The sequence below is a fragment of the Trichechus manatus genome, unplaced genomic scaffold (assembly GCF_000243295.1).
Source record: "Trichechus manatus latirostris isolate Lorelei unplaced genomic scaffold, TriManLat1.0 scaffold00109, whole genome shotgun sequence".
In the NCBI taxonomy this organism is placed as follows: Eukaryota; Metazoa; Chordata; class Mammalia; order Sirenia; family Trichechidae; genus Trichechus; species Trichechus manatus.
Window position 1 is genome coordinate 3,311,347 of NW_004444045.1, and position 15,530 is coordinate 3,326,876.

At 38.0% G+C, this 15,530-nt stretch overlaps 1 protein-coding gene across 1 annotated transcript in view; it reads left to right on the forward strand.

Moving 5' to 3' along the window:
* Nucleotides 1–15,530, forward strand: part of NRG1 (neuregulin 1) — a 1,165,780-nt gene that overhangs the window by 842,149 nt on the left and 308,101 nt on the right. The window lies entirely within an intron of this gene.

Here is a 15,530-nt window from a genome sequence, read left to right on the forward strand (position 1 = left end):
GAAAGAGAACAGCAAAAAATAAATAAATAAATAAAAGCCCACAGCCACCAGAAGAAAGGAAATAATAAAGATCAGAGCAGAAATAAATGAAATGGAGAACAGAAAAACAATAGAAAGAATCAACAAAACCAAAAGATGGTTCTTTGAATCAACAAAATCGACAAACCACTGGCCAGACTGACTAAAGAAAAACAGGAGAGGATGTAAATAACCCAAGTAAAAAATGAAATGGAGACATTGCAACAGACCCAACTGAAATAAAAAGGATCATAATAGAGTATTATGAAAACTATATTCCAACAAATTTGAAAACCTAGAGGAAATGGTTAAATTTCTAGAAACACACTATCTACCCAAACTATCACAAAGTGATGTTGAAAATTTGAACAGACCCATAACAAGAGAAAAGATTGAAAAGGCAATAAAAAAACTCCCAACAGAAAAAAAGCCCTGGCCCAGATGGCTTCACTGGAGAATTCCAGCAAACATTCAGAGAAGAGCCAGTACTACTCAAACTATTTCATAACGTAGAAAAGGGAGCGACACTTCCAACTTCATTCTATGAAGCCACCATAACCCTGATACCAAAACCAGGAAAAGTCGCCACAAAAAAACGGAAGTTACAGACCAATATCTCTCAGGAATATAGATGCAAAAATTCTCAACAAAATTCTAGCCAATAAAATTCAGCATCATATAAACAAAAAATACACCATGACCAAGTAGGATTCATACCAGGTATGCAAGGATGGTTCAACATTAGAAAATCAATCAACGTAATCTACCACATAAATAAAAGGAAAGGAAAGAATCACATGATCAGCTCAACTGACGCAGAAAAGGCATTCGACAAAGTCCAACATCCCTTCCTGATAAAAAGTCTCAATAAAATAGGTATAGACGGGAAGTTTCTCAACATAATAAAGGGCGTCTATGCAAAACCAACAGCCAACATCATTCTTAATGGAGAGAGTGAAAACATTCCCCTTGAGAACAGAACAAGACAACGATGCCCTTTATCACCACTCCTATTTAACATTGTGTTGTAAGTTCTAGATAGAGCAGTAAGGCAAGAGAAAGAAATAAAGGGCATACACGGTCTCAGGGAACATCTAGCTCAATTGGCATATCATAATTTGTAAGGAAAATGTTCTACATTCTACTTTGATAAGTAGCATCTGGGATTTTAAAATCTTCTGAGCAGCTATCTAAGATACTCCACTGGTCTCACCCCTTCGGGAGCAAGGGAGAATGAAGAGAACAGGATACAAGGAAAAGATTAGTCCAAAGGACCAACGGACTCCAGCTACCTGGGCCTCCACCAGACTGAGTCGAGTACAGCTAGATGGTGCCCGGCTACCACCACTGACTTCTCTGGCCGGGATCACAACAGAGGGTTCTGGACAGAGCTGGAGAAGGATGTAGAACAAAATTCTAACACACACAAGAAAGACCAGATTTACTGGCCTGACAGAGACTGGAGAAACCCCGAGAGTATGGCCCCCGGACACCCTTTTAGCTCAGTAATGAAGTCACTCCCGAGGTTCACTGTTCACGCAGGAATTGGACAGCCCCATAAAACAAAATGGGATTAATGAGGCGCAGCAGTCCAGGGACAAGGACTAGAAGGCAGGAGGGGACAGGAAACCTGGTGATAGAGAACCCAAAATTGAGTAAGGACAGTGTGACATGTTGTGGGGTTGTTAACCATTGTCATAGGGCAATATGTGTACTGTTTAATGAGAAACTATTTTTTTCTGTAAACCTTCATCTAAAGTCCAAAAAAAAAAAAAAAAGGATTATCTATGTGAGATCAAATTGACAACAGCAACTCAAAAGGTTTGCTGGGAAGCCTAGGGGACAGTGAGTTGAAGACAATGGTGATGGAATAATTTGGAAAAGGATAGTGAGAATAGCAACACAACTGGAAGAACATAATTGATGTCACTGAATTGTAAGTGTAGAAATTTTTGAAACGGTCTGTCTTTGGCTGTGTATATTTTCACCAAAAACAAAGGTCCTTCAAGGTCGAGAAGGGAAAGTATTTACATGTCGTGGGGTTGTTAACCAATGTCATAAAACAATATGTGTACTGACTGTTTAATGAGATACTATTTGTTCTGCAAACTTTCACCTAAAGTACAATTAAAAAAAAAAACCAAAACTGTACATCAAAAAAAGAAAAAAAAAGAGAGTATTGCTCTGGTACCAGCCATCTGCCTCCTATTGGAAAACAAGGCAAATGTGTCGTTTTTTATTTCCATACCCCCAAAATAGGAGCTTGAAAGGAACTCAACTCTTGAATGAACAGACAAATTTCTTGAATTTTGCACTAAACCTCAGTTGGTTTGCTTCACTATTAATATATATTTATTGAGATTGTACTACATATAGAGTACTGTTTGTGTCAGGGAAAACCATTCAATCGAAATTGCCTCATACTGAATCAGATTTGAAATAATATTTCATTTAATTGCAGCCTTATATCAGAAGAACCTGCTCCCTGTTTTCCTGACATGAATCTGAAATGTCTTCAACAGCAGCTGAGTGACCAGAGAAACACTATTCTTCCTGCAGTCTAAAGGGGTGTCAGTGTTGGCAGCAGCATTGCAAATCAAAACTTTGGGCTCACTATCTCATTTGTATCTCTTCTTAGTTTACTAATGTACTCGAGGAAAGAAATGAATAAAAGCTTTAAGAGGTGTCTAGACTCCATACAAGGAGTCCTGGTGGTGCAGTGGTTAAGCCCTTGGCTACTAACCAAGAGGTGGCGGTTCTAAACCACCAGCTTCTCCACAGGAGAAAGTTATGGCAGTCTGCTTCCATGAAGTTTTACAGCCCTGGAAACCCTATGGGGCAGTTCTACTCTGTCCTGTAGGGTCACTATGAGTCAGAATTGACTTGACAGCAATGGGTTTGGTTTTGGTAGTCTCCTTACCCAACTTCTCTACACAAACCAGGTTGGGGCCAGCAGGGAAGTTCAGACGAGATGAACCTAAGTTCTATACTATAATAGTCACAGGGCAGATTTGGTATAATACGAGTTTTTCTTGCCTTATACCCGAGGACATTTAGTTCTCAGTAAACTAAAAATACCTTCAACAAGGTTCTCTCATTTATATCCTTCACAATAGAGACATCAAAGTCCAAAAGGCCCTAGCAAATTACATCGGCCAGGAGAGTGAGGCCTTCTTTGTTTTTTGTTGGAAAGGATTTGATTGATTCTTCTGACACACTCCTGGGGTCATAAAATCATAATGAAGCTAATGACTGTGAGGAAACGTTGATTATCATATAGTTACATAAAGAGGAAAGTAGATGACGTTGGGTCATCAGTATACAAGTGTACCAAGAGATACATCTATCCTTGATTATATCTTTTACTCAGCCCCTTCCAATTTTCACTAAAAAAGACATTGAACAAATTAATAAAGTTGAAGATAACAGTTGGTTTGCGAAGGAGGGAACGGTAGAAGAATGGATGCCTTCGTTATTTAAGTCCCCGTAAGGACTTTTCCAAAGTGTAAATCTCAGGGGTGAAATCTTTGTAGGTGATTATAAACTTCAATGGAACATTGTTTTAAAGTGTAGATGTTTAACTGGATTACATTATGCAGGCTTTCCTGGGTTTAGTTACGTGTGTTTACTCAAGTTTGCATCTCCACCGTATTTTAGCATGAGAGAAGAGAAAGATTCCATTGCCAACACCAGAGCAGGAATTGTTAAATCATTGCTACATTTAGTCCTGGTACTATGACCTGAGTCTGGGCTAGGGAAATAAATGTATTTTTATCAGCAACTGGCGGTGATTATATATACCTGAACAAAAAACAGGGAACACAAAAACCACCAAAAGGATTTGAAAATTCCCTACTCAAGTCTTCTTTTGCCAGTGATTAATGTTTGATGCCATTTGCTTGAGATTTGGGTTCCAAGAGGATTTCTAACCAGGTTCTTTGCTTTTTCAATAGGAATAAAATATCCCTGGTTTAAATTAGTATAATCTCTCAAGATCTTGAATTTGACACTTTCATAATTTTTATGTAATAGTAGCTCCAGGGCATTGGTATTGCTCTTTTCACTGGCATGAAGCTGAGAAGAGGATCCAAAGTCTCTGGGTTGTTTTATGTTATTTCTATTTACCCCCTAAAGCACTGGAAATGGTTGGCCCTGATGTGCTCCTAAGGCAACCACAAGATGAGGCAAAACAGAATTGAGATGGAAACCAAGCTCACCCACATCCTACGTCAATTAGCTATTTTCTTTTTCTTCGTAAACGAGAGGGGGAGGGTTACAGCTTTTATAGTAGATGTTCTTCCGATTCTCCTACCCACCCCAGAGTTTTCATCTGCCCTACCACTACCCATTATCCCCCAACATAAGCCGACAACAGAAAATGTTTTCTCAAACAGTGCTCCTTGTTTACTCTACCCTGGCTTCATCTCAGAGGTCATCATCACATTGTGAATTATCCTGGAAGAATCATAAAAATAGTGTGTGTGTGTGTTTGGGAAGGATCCAAGGGCGATTAGGACGAGATCTCTGAATAACAGGTTCAAGGAAGAATATTGAGGAAAGTGGTGTTTAAGATTGTGCAAAGCAAAGTCAGTTGTTGATAGAACTAAAATGCAAAAAACTCACTGGGAACTTTGGTTGTCTTTCCAGCCAAAAATAAAAAAGAGCAAGATTGATTACAAAATTTCTAGCACTCATTTTTTTTTTTTTTTTTTTTTTTTGGGTGGAGGGCTTTTTAAAATAAAAAAAAATAATAAAGCAGTAGACCATGTACTTTGTTGGATCTGAGCACAGGAAAATCAATGAATTCTTTCATTCATTGAGCACCTGCTATGTGCCAGGCAATGTGCTAGGCACCAGGAATATAAAGATAAATAAGTTTTTTGGCAGAACTCAGAGTCTAACAGAAGAGACATCATATATTTTGGCAATAACTGTTTGGATATAATGATATCATAAAGTAACGCTATTTCAGCAAAATCTTAAAGCATGAGGAGAGGAATGTGTCAGTCAAGAAAGGGAAGGGGGGCAGGTATTTCAGGGAATACAACATGTGCAGTGTGTGGAGTTAGGGCAGAGCACAGTGTGCTTCGAGAAGGGCAGGCAGTTCAAAATGGCTGGCCCATAGAGTTTCAGGATGGGAATGGTTTGGCAAGAGAAGAGATCACTAGAGCCAAAGCAGTTGGAATTTGATTGGATTTTAAATATGATAATGTCTATAAAAAATCTGGCAACATGATAGACAGGCAACTGTGTAAGAGCAAATGCAGAACATTTGGGCTTGCAGGGGACTAAGCAGGAATAGAATAATTTTGTTGAGCACCTAATGTGGGAAGGACACTGTGTTAGATTATTTTATATATTTCATCTTCTTTACAGCTCACCACAACCTCGAAGTGAGGTAGACTGATAGTGAATTACATGGAGGAAGAATTAAGTGGAGATTAACAAAGAGCATACAGGAGTCTCTTAGATCTTTGTCTTGGGTTGTATGACATAAAGGTGAGGAGCCACTTTGGGAAAGCGATCTGGGTGAGGGTCAGCTGATTGCAGTGACTTTGCTCAGTGACCTGAGTGTCCATCCAAGGTTTAACATAAAAGAAGAGTCGGTCAGGGAGTGAAGAAGGAAGGGGACCATAGCCTTCCAGAACCATCTGGAGAAGAGACAGGGCGCATTCTCTTTGGGGGTTGTCCTCAACTACTTCTTAACAAAAATGACAGATTTTTGAAAAACCTGAAGGAATAGAGAAGTAATTTTTGGCCTTTCAAATTATGATAGCTCTTGGTACCATTCCTTGTCTGTATGTTACAATAATTACAGTTTTCTCAAACTTCGCAAAAGTGTAACATAGGGGAGAATGACATGAGAGTCCACATTTGAACTTCTGTTTGAATTCTACCATGAACCACTACTGCCGCCAACGCCGTCATAAGCTCCACTCACTTCTATCCAGAAACCTGAACTCTCTGCTTTCTCCTTTTACCCTCTGGCTGAACAGAACAGTTGAGAGGAAACCAAAAACCAAACCCGTTTCGTCAAGTTGATTCTGAGTCATGGTCACCCTATAGGACAGAGTAGAACTGTCCCATAGGGTTTCCAGGGAGCAGCTGGTGGATTCAAACTGCCAACCTTTTGGTTAACAGCTTGAGCTCTTAACCACTGCACCACAAGGAAAGCCCAAATGCAAGGCCCTCATTACCAGCACAGAGGAGGTGATATTTGATTTAGACTTTGAATGAAAAGTAGTATTTCATGAAATAGAAAAGAAAGAGGGGCATTCCGAGGTAAGAATACAGTATGAATACAATATAGTAAAGGATTGTTAAAAGGTACAGATGCATGGGAGGGTATGTCTTCCCAAGGGAGAATAAATAGTAAAGGATTGTTAAAGTACACACATCCGGATCTGAGAAAGTAGGAATAGCTAATCCTAGAAAGACAAACTTGGGCTAATTGTAGAAGTCTTTGCATGCCATACTGAGAAGCTTTGAGTTCATTCTCCTGGCAACTACGAACCATTATGTTTTTGAAACATTACATGTTTCAAAGGATAGATCTTGTGGAAGAATGAATATATAGATGATGATATTCCAATATGTAAAATTCTTCTACTCAGAGTCCAAGAATATGTAGAACCTACCAATGCCCTGTGTCCAATATCCTGCTTATGCTCATTGAACCATTTAAGAATAAGAAATAATAAAGTGTTTACTCTGATACAATATTTAAATAGCTTTTAGCTACCAATCTCTACTAATTTTCCCTTTAATAAGGTATTAATCCCAAGTAGACTCCATCCCCACGGTAAGAGACAATGAGGAGAGCAGGCTGGATTTTACATAGTATAGAAGCTACAGATTCAGTTTTAGAATGCCACTATCCATTGATGTCTACTATGGTGCAGTGGTTAAACACGTGGCCTTTAACTGGAAGTTCTGTGGTTCAAACCCACCAGCCTCCCCATGGGAGAAGTTTGTGGCAGTCTGTTTCCATAAGAATTCACAGACTTGGAAACCCTGTGAGGCAGTTCTACCCTGTCCTATAGGGTCACTATGAATCAAAATCGACTTTGTGGCAATGGTTTTGGGATTGGTTTATAGTTAACTAGAAAATTCCAAGAAGTACTAAGAAAACAATGTCAATTTGTATGTGTACTGACTTTCAAGTATTAAGAACCAGATTCTGTTATCTGTAGTGCGGTTAAATCTTGTCATGACTTTGGAGAGTTTCCCAAAATTCTGTGTCTTTTCTCGGTAATTTGGTATGCTTCTGGTAAGAGAATTTGCAGGGTACATTTTCCCTCGGATCCCTGGTGGCGCAGTAGTTAAGAGCTCAGCTGCTAACCAAAAGTCAGCCATTCAAATCCACTGCTGCTCCTTGGAAACCTTATGGAACAGTTCTACTTTGTCCTATAGGGTCACTATGAGTTGAAATTGACACAACAGCAACGGGTTTTTGGTTTGGTTTTTTCCTTTGGGGGGAAGAAATATTTTGGTCAACATCAAAGGAAAAAAAACCTGAGGTGACATGTGAATTGCTCCTTAAAATGTTCTATTTGGAATTAATGTCTTATTGATGAACTAAGTATTGGAGCTCAGTACACAGGAGCTATTGAAATGTTGTGTCAGTTGAGAAAATTGTGTTCATTATTTCTCATTCTCAACATAAACGAGCAGTAAATCACAGCACTAGGGGGTATATGCATTAGGGCCTCCCACATAAACTTTGCCTCTGCATGCATAAACATTTTCTTATTATCACAAATAATCAACAGGAGAGTAGCAAATGCAAGTTTAGCTTTTCTCCAGAATGTTTATCATGGTTACTTTAAACTGTTTATAGGGAAGGGAGAACTTTAAATGTCCCTCAGGAGGTGGGCAGGACCATATGGTTCAGAAGGCTTTTCTGTGATAAAACTGTTTGGTTAAATTTTAGGCAACACATGGTTCTTCCATAGCAATTATTTGTCATTTCAAACATTGTTGTTGATATTCAACTCTTGAAACAAATAACACCAACCTAAAACATTTATAATAACACAAGAAACAAGGTTCCTTTGAGAGCTGTGAGGATCCAGCTGCACCCTTGCACCCTATCCTCCCGTCAGCTGTGGACATGCAGAGCCAGCTTCCCTACCTCTGCACACCAGAGTGTAGGACAGAAAAACGTGCTCTAGTGTTCAAAACAAACAGTGGATATAATCCACCTCAATGTTTCCCATGTTGGGGCTTTGCAAATTATAATTTTCTCCAAGAAAATAGCCCGTACAGTCAATGGCCTGGGTAGGAGCTTGATTTCTGATGTAGAAAGCATGCCTCAAGTACAGTCTGGGCACTGATGAGATGTTAGTTGAGTAGGAAGGCAACACTTCTTTGTACGGGACCATCAGATTACTTTAGACCCAGAGTTTCTTGGTTTGTCCAAATTGAAGTAGGAATGAATGAGATTTGCCAACCAAGAGGCAGACCTAGTCACAAGTCCTTTGTCTGCCATAGTTTCTGACTCTCCTGCTTCATTTACACTGGGGAGAAGTAAGGTCATCTTGGGTAAGCTTTCAGAAAATCATGAAGTCAAAAACCTAGACAAGACCTCAGAACCTCTTCTGATATGTATTTATTTATATAGCTTATGCTGATGGTGTTATTCCTTATTAAGAATAATTGAAATTTAGTTGTTTTTGCTCAAAGTGTATTGATTAGAACATTGAAAAACAAATCCTTCCCAGTTTCCCCTGCTTCTAAGGAACTCAGCTGTTTTCGTCCCTCTGTTCTATCTCACTTAAAAAAAAAAAAAGATTCCCCACCCCCAACACACATCACACACATACACACATGCGCGCGCGCACACACACACACGTCCACAGTGACCCAGACTTGTCTTTTCCCTCTCTCTTCTTTATCTTTCTACGTTTATTGGAAGGTGTAATGAAATAAGAGAAAATTATGAATAAGATACAGTTTTTAACTCAAGATATTTGTCATACAAGAGGGAAGACAGAGAGGTTAATAAAGAGCTATGACAAATTTATTGTGATATGTTTTATACTATAGGTACTGAAAAAGTCCTGTGAAAGCACAGAGAAGGGAGAGATTAACTCTAATGGGTGAGGGGATAAGAATGAAAAGACTTCATGGACAAGGTGGCATTCGAGTAGACTTTAAGAATGAATTTGATTTTGAGAGGTAAAGGAGGAGGGAAATAATGCTCAGTGAAGAGAAATAAAAAAAATAAAATTAAATAAAAATAAAACAAGCAAAACAAAAAAAAACCACTCTGCTCTTGTTTTTTGAACTCTCCTCCCTCCCTTCCTCCTTCCTTCCTTTCCTCCTCCCTTTCTCCCTCCCTCCCTCCCTCCCTCCTTCCTTCCTTCCTTTTTCCATATGTATGGAAAGCTAGAATAGCAAAAGTAATGTGTGTTATTTTCCCTCTGGGTATTTTTTTCTTGCCAGTGACTCAAAATGATGCATTTCATATATAGTTAATATGTAAAGGAGAGACAAAATCCTTTAGAAAACAACATAGAATGAAAATTAAAAAAATAAAATGAAACTTTAAAAACAGAAACTCTGTATGGTCAAAATTTTTATTTGCATTTTTGTAGTGTTATGGAATTGGAATTCGAAATGCCCCACTAGTAGATATAATCGGCCGGACACAATCTTCACAGCTGTCATGTAGAATGGTTTGGTTAACATTACTTCCGTAACCATAGCTAGAATTTATAAAATAACTTACAGTTTCCAATAGTATTTTTCGATGGGGTGATATCTACCCCCTACTAAGCTTCAACAATTTCTGAGGTTGTTTTGTAGGCAGCTGTTGGGACTCCTAGCATTAAACGGGCAGGACCGAGGATGGGTAAGACAGTTCTTTCCCATAAAGGATTTTCCTGCATCCCCCCCAATATTTGATGTCCAGCAATATTCATGTAGGTGAAAAACTTGTTTATAATCTTTTTGTCGAGTGCCTAACTGTTTTATACATAAACACTTTTTTTATCACTTAATATGCAGTGGATTTTTCAAGTATGCAACTACCATGTAAATCACATAAAGAGTGTATTTTGCTGTGCTTGGAAATTTGCCGAGTTTTTCACATTTCAGAAAATCATACCACACCGATGGCAGGGTGGCTTAGGTTATGTGAGTCACTCATGCAATGCAAGAATGTGTCAGTCTTCCATGTAGAGGTACAGCATCTGACTACTTCTGTGTGGCCTCTATAGCAATCATGCTGAGCATGGTTCTATGGTATAGGGTGGTGGTAAAAGCATAGATTCTGCAGACTGCCTGCATTCTCTTATCATCCACTTCTACTACACACTAGCTGTGTGACTTTGGACAAATTACTTACCTCTGTGTGTCTTACTTTCCTTATCTGTAAAATGGGTATGATACCTCATAGACATTAGAATAGTTATTTTAAAGGTTTAAGAGCTAAGACCGATTCCTGACATGTAGTATTATAAAAGTGTTAGCAATAATAACAGGCTCACAATCCCTTGTCTAAAACTCTTGAGAGTAGATGTGCTTCAGAATTAAATGTTTTTTCCAGAGTAATATGGAGCATGGATTGTATGTATTCTGTTAACACTATTAATGGAAACCGAGAGATCACTTATAATCAAACACATTCACTTTTTCTGCAGAAAAACTTCTGACTATTCACATTAACTGGGAAAAATAAAGCCCATAAATAGCTTCTTGTGTGTTCATGACAGATTTTGCTGCCAAACAAGTTACCAAGAAATTTTTTAAATTTCTGAGCCGTTTGGATTGCAGAATTATGGATAGGATCATGGACTTGTGTTTTATTATTTATAATAAATTATTTCCACTTTATTTCTCTTTTTATATGACAGGTATTCTTTTGATTATTTAAAATGATCATTGTAGATAAATTATACTATTTATGAATTTCGTTCGAAGATCGTTAAGCTGCCTTGCGAATTATTTATTATAAGAAGAGAATGTTGGATCTGATAGGGGTGAGAACAACTAATGTATGAACTCTTTTAATCTGTACTACTTCATTTGATCTTTGTAACAACCCTATGAGATTGGTCTTTGCTTTAGCGAGGAGAAAACCAAATCAAGTGCCACAATTGGTAAGAAAACAAATCAGCACTTGACCACAGAGCTTCAGTCCTCTTGCCACCTGTGTTCTGATGCATGAACGACGGTGGAGGCAGGTGAGCTCGTGAATAGCAGTGACAGTTTGGAGATGGCACTGCAAGACTGAACACATAGGGAATAATAGTGAGTTTCTTCGAAGAGTTTATTTGTATGCTATTTCATCATTATTTAGAATGTAGCTTTGTTTTCTGCTTACCTTGGCTTACTGACAGTTATTCAATCACTAGATCTGTTTCTCCCTGCCTTTCTCAGAAGAAAAAAAAAAAATCAAGGAAATTCACCAATTTTAAGATTTTCTTGATCTAGAAAATATCCATGACTTTGCTTCGATTTCCATTTGAGATAGAATGCCACTTGTAGTTCTTCGTACTGGAAAGAACACTGGATTAGAAGCCAGGAAAAAGAAACTCAGGACCTGACTTGGCTTAATTAGATCCCATGATTGGCCATAGGCAAATCACTTTACCTTATGAATCTCAGTTTCTTCATCTGATTTTTTGTGACAATTAAATGAAGTACCATACATGAAACAACCAGCATGTTGTTATTGTGTTGTTAGCTGCTGTCATGTAGGCCCATGACTCAAGGTGACCTCATGCACCACAGGACTGGACCATTGTGCTTCATAGAGTTTTCATTGGCTGATTTTTTGTGAGTAGATTGCCGGGCCTTCTTCCTACCTGTCTTCATCTAGAAGTTCTGCTGAAACATGCTCAGCATCACAGCAACACACAAGCCTCCACTGACAGATGTGTGGTAGCTGTGTATGAAGTGCATTGGCCAGGAATCAAACCACATGGAAGGCAAGAATTCTACCACTGAACCCCCACTGCCTTCACAACCAGCATGATGCCTACCAAATAGCACACATTCGTTACCAGTTAGTCCTTATCCTATCACACATTCCTCTCTCAAAGCCACAGTTTCTTTACCTAAAAAAAAAAGGATTTGTGCTATATCATTCCTAAGAACCCCTCTCTCTCTGAACTTTAATTACAATAGAGTAATTTCGCATTATCCCCCCATGGAGTTAAATTCTTGCTGATGATTTTCTGGATTCTGTGAATTTCATGACAACACAATTTGACCCATAGATAACAATATAGTGCGAATTTCCATGTTTTTACTAATAAATTATCTTTCCAAATTGAATCAAAATAACAGTATGTCAATCACTACTGAAGATACAAGATAAATAAAAGATACTGGATTAATCAGTCAAATATGTGTATATTTTAAATCAAGAAGCAATCACTGAATTGCTTTCCTTGATTTAGGTAGCAATTAGATTAATAATCAAATGAGACTGATAATCACAGCTGAAGAACACAATCAGCAGGATTACAATGTATTTCCTGAAACGTCTTGAAAGATCACATCCCTGCTGAATAGGGAAATCTACTTATGACTAAGGTCCTTTGCTCTATACTAATTGTTTCATTGTATGCCAGTCCTTAACCAGAAAGTACAGGAAAAATTGTTTCAAATAATCTTTTCTTTGTAGAGCTACATTATTTAATCTTAGAATTGTTTTCTATGCATGCTCAACAGAATTGTCTCCTCCATAACAAGAAATCCATTTCTCTAAGTGAAAAACTGCATCTTTCACTTGCCATTACACTGAAATCCAACAATACGTTCTGACCTCTAGTTTTAATATTTCCAGTCTTTTTTTTTTTTTGCTCATGTTCCCTTTCTTTCACAAAAGAAAATTGATCTTATTTTTTTTAAAAGCACCTGAAAAAGATATATATCTAAATTGTTATTGCTACTTAAAGAAAATCAACTCATATCAACCCTATAAAACAGAGTAGAACTGCCCCATAGGATTTCCAAGGAGCAGCTGGTGGATTTGAACCACTGACCTTTTGGTGGTTAGCAGCAGAGCTCTTAACTGCTGCACCACCAGGGCTCCAAGAAAATAGATCTTTCTCAGAAAAGGCTCTTTCAACTGTAGCCTTTTATAGTGCAGCCTACATAGTCGTTGCATTCACGTGTGGAGTCATACATTTAAAAGGAACTATGGAGCATTAAGGAGCCATGGTGGTGCACTGGTTCGCTGCCTACCAACTCCTCGAGGGAGAAAGTGCATCAATCTGCTTCCATAAACCCTATGGGGCAGTCCTGCTCTGTCCTATGGGATCGCTATGAGTCAGAATCAACTCAATTGCAACAGGTTTGTTTATTTTTTAATGGAGCGGCTATTTGTCAAACACTGTCCCACGTACAACATGGTTCCTGCCTCCATAGAATGTAGTGTCTGGCCATCCATAGCCCCCAACTCCTTTCTGTAAAGTGTTCTTGCATTTGTCAGTGGTTCCTTTCCTGGACCACTCTCATTTTTGCACCCTTGTACAGAGCAAATCATGTCAACCCTATCCTACTGTGTTTCCAGCCCAAACATCAGAAACTAGAAAAGAGGATCCCCTTAGTAATTTAAAAATACATCCAAATCCCTGGCTAACTTCGTTGTTTTAAAAATATTTATTACGGTTCTTCCTAGGTAAAAAAAAAAAAAAAGCAGTGAGTTTCTATTTTAATGATTTGTTTTGAATTGAATTGTTCCTCTATGTCGTTTGTATGACGATCATTCCAAATCATTCCACTACCAGGATATGGTATGCAAATTAAGTGGCTCAATTAAATTCATGAAGTTTGTTTGAAAGATTTGTTTGTTTTGTTGTGTTTTCTCTTAACAAAGCAAGGCAAAGTGAGCAGAAGACAGGACATTCCAATTAGTGTGTGTTTGTGTATATATATATATATAGACTGGTATTGGCCATTTTGGCATTTATATATAAATGCAATGCTGTTACTGATAGGACATATATATATAAATAGACTGGTATTGGCCATTTTGATAGATATATATTTAAATGGACTAGTATTAGTCATTTTGAATCAGGCAATCACATGGTCTACTATTCCGGGAATGACAAATTGAAGAGGAATGGCATCACATTCATTGTCAGAAAGAACATTTCAAGCTCTATCCTGAAGTACAATGCTGTCAGTGATAGGATAATATTCATATGCCTACAAGGAAGACCAGTTAATATGTCTATTACTCAAATTTACACAACAGCCACTAATGCCACAGATGAAGAAATTGAAGATTTTTATCAACTTCTGCACTCTGAAATTGATCAAACATGCAATCAAGATACTTTGATAATTACTGGTGATTGGAATGTGAAAGTTGGAAAAAAGAAGAAGGATCAGTAGTTAGAAAATATGGCCTTAGTAATAGAAAGGATGCCGGAGATCACATGACAGAATTTTGCAAGACCAACAACCTATTCATTGGAAATACCATTACTCAACAACATAAACAGTGACTATACATGTGAAACTCACTAGACAGAATACCCAGTACATCTGTGGAAGGAGACAATGGAGAAGCTCAATATCATCAGTAGGAACAAGGCCAGGGGCTAACTGTGGAACAGATCACCAATTGCTCATATGCAAATTCAAGTTGAAGCTGAAGAAAATTTTAAAAAGTCCATGAGAGCCAAAGTATGACCTTGAGTATATCCCACATGAGTTTAGAGACTATCCCAACAACAGGTTTGACACATTGAACACTAATGACCGAATACCAGATGAGTTGTGGGATAACATCAAGGACATCACATATGATGAAGCAAAAGGTCATTAAAAAGATAGGAAAGAAAGAAAAGACCAAAATGGTTGTCAGAAGAGACTCTGAAACTTGCTCTTGAACATAGAGTAGCTAAATCAAATGGAAGAAATGATGAAGTAAAAGAGCTCAACAGAAGATTTCAAAGGGTGGCTCGAGAAAGTACTATAATGAAATGTGCAAAGACTTGGAGTTAGAAAACCAAAAGAGGAGAACATACTTGGCATTTCCCAAACTGAAAGTACTGAAGAAAAAAATCAAGCTCAAGTTGCAATACTGAAGGATTCTATAGGCAAAAAATTGAATGACACAGGAAACATCAAAAGAAGATGGAAGACATACACAGAGTCACTATACAAAAATAATTGGCCAGTGTTCAACCATTTCAGGAGGTAGCATGATCAAGAACCAATGATACTGAAGGAAGAAGTCCAAGCTGACTGAAGGCATTGGCAAAAAACAAGCTCCAGCAATTGACAGAATACTAAATGAGATATTTCAACAAACAGATGCAATGCTGGAGGTGTTCACTCATCTATGCCAAGAAATTTGGAAGACAGCTACCTGGCCAACTGACTGGAAGAGATCCATATTTATGCCCATTCCGAAGAAAAGTGATCCAACAGAATGTGGAAATTATCAAACAATATCATTAATATCACACACAAGTAAAATTTTGCTGAAGGTAATTCAGAAACGGTTGCAGCAGTACATTGACTGGGAACTACCAGAAATT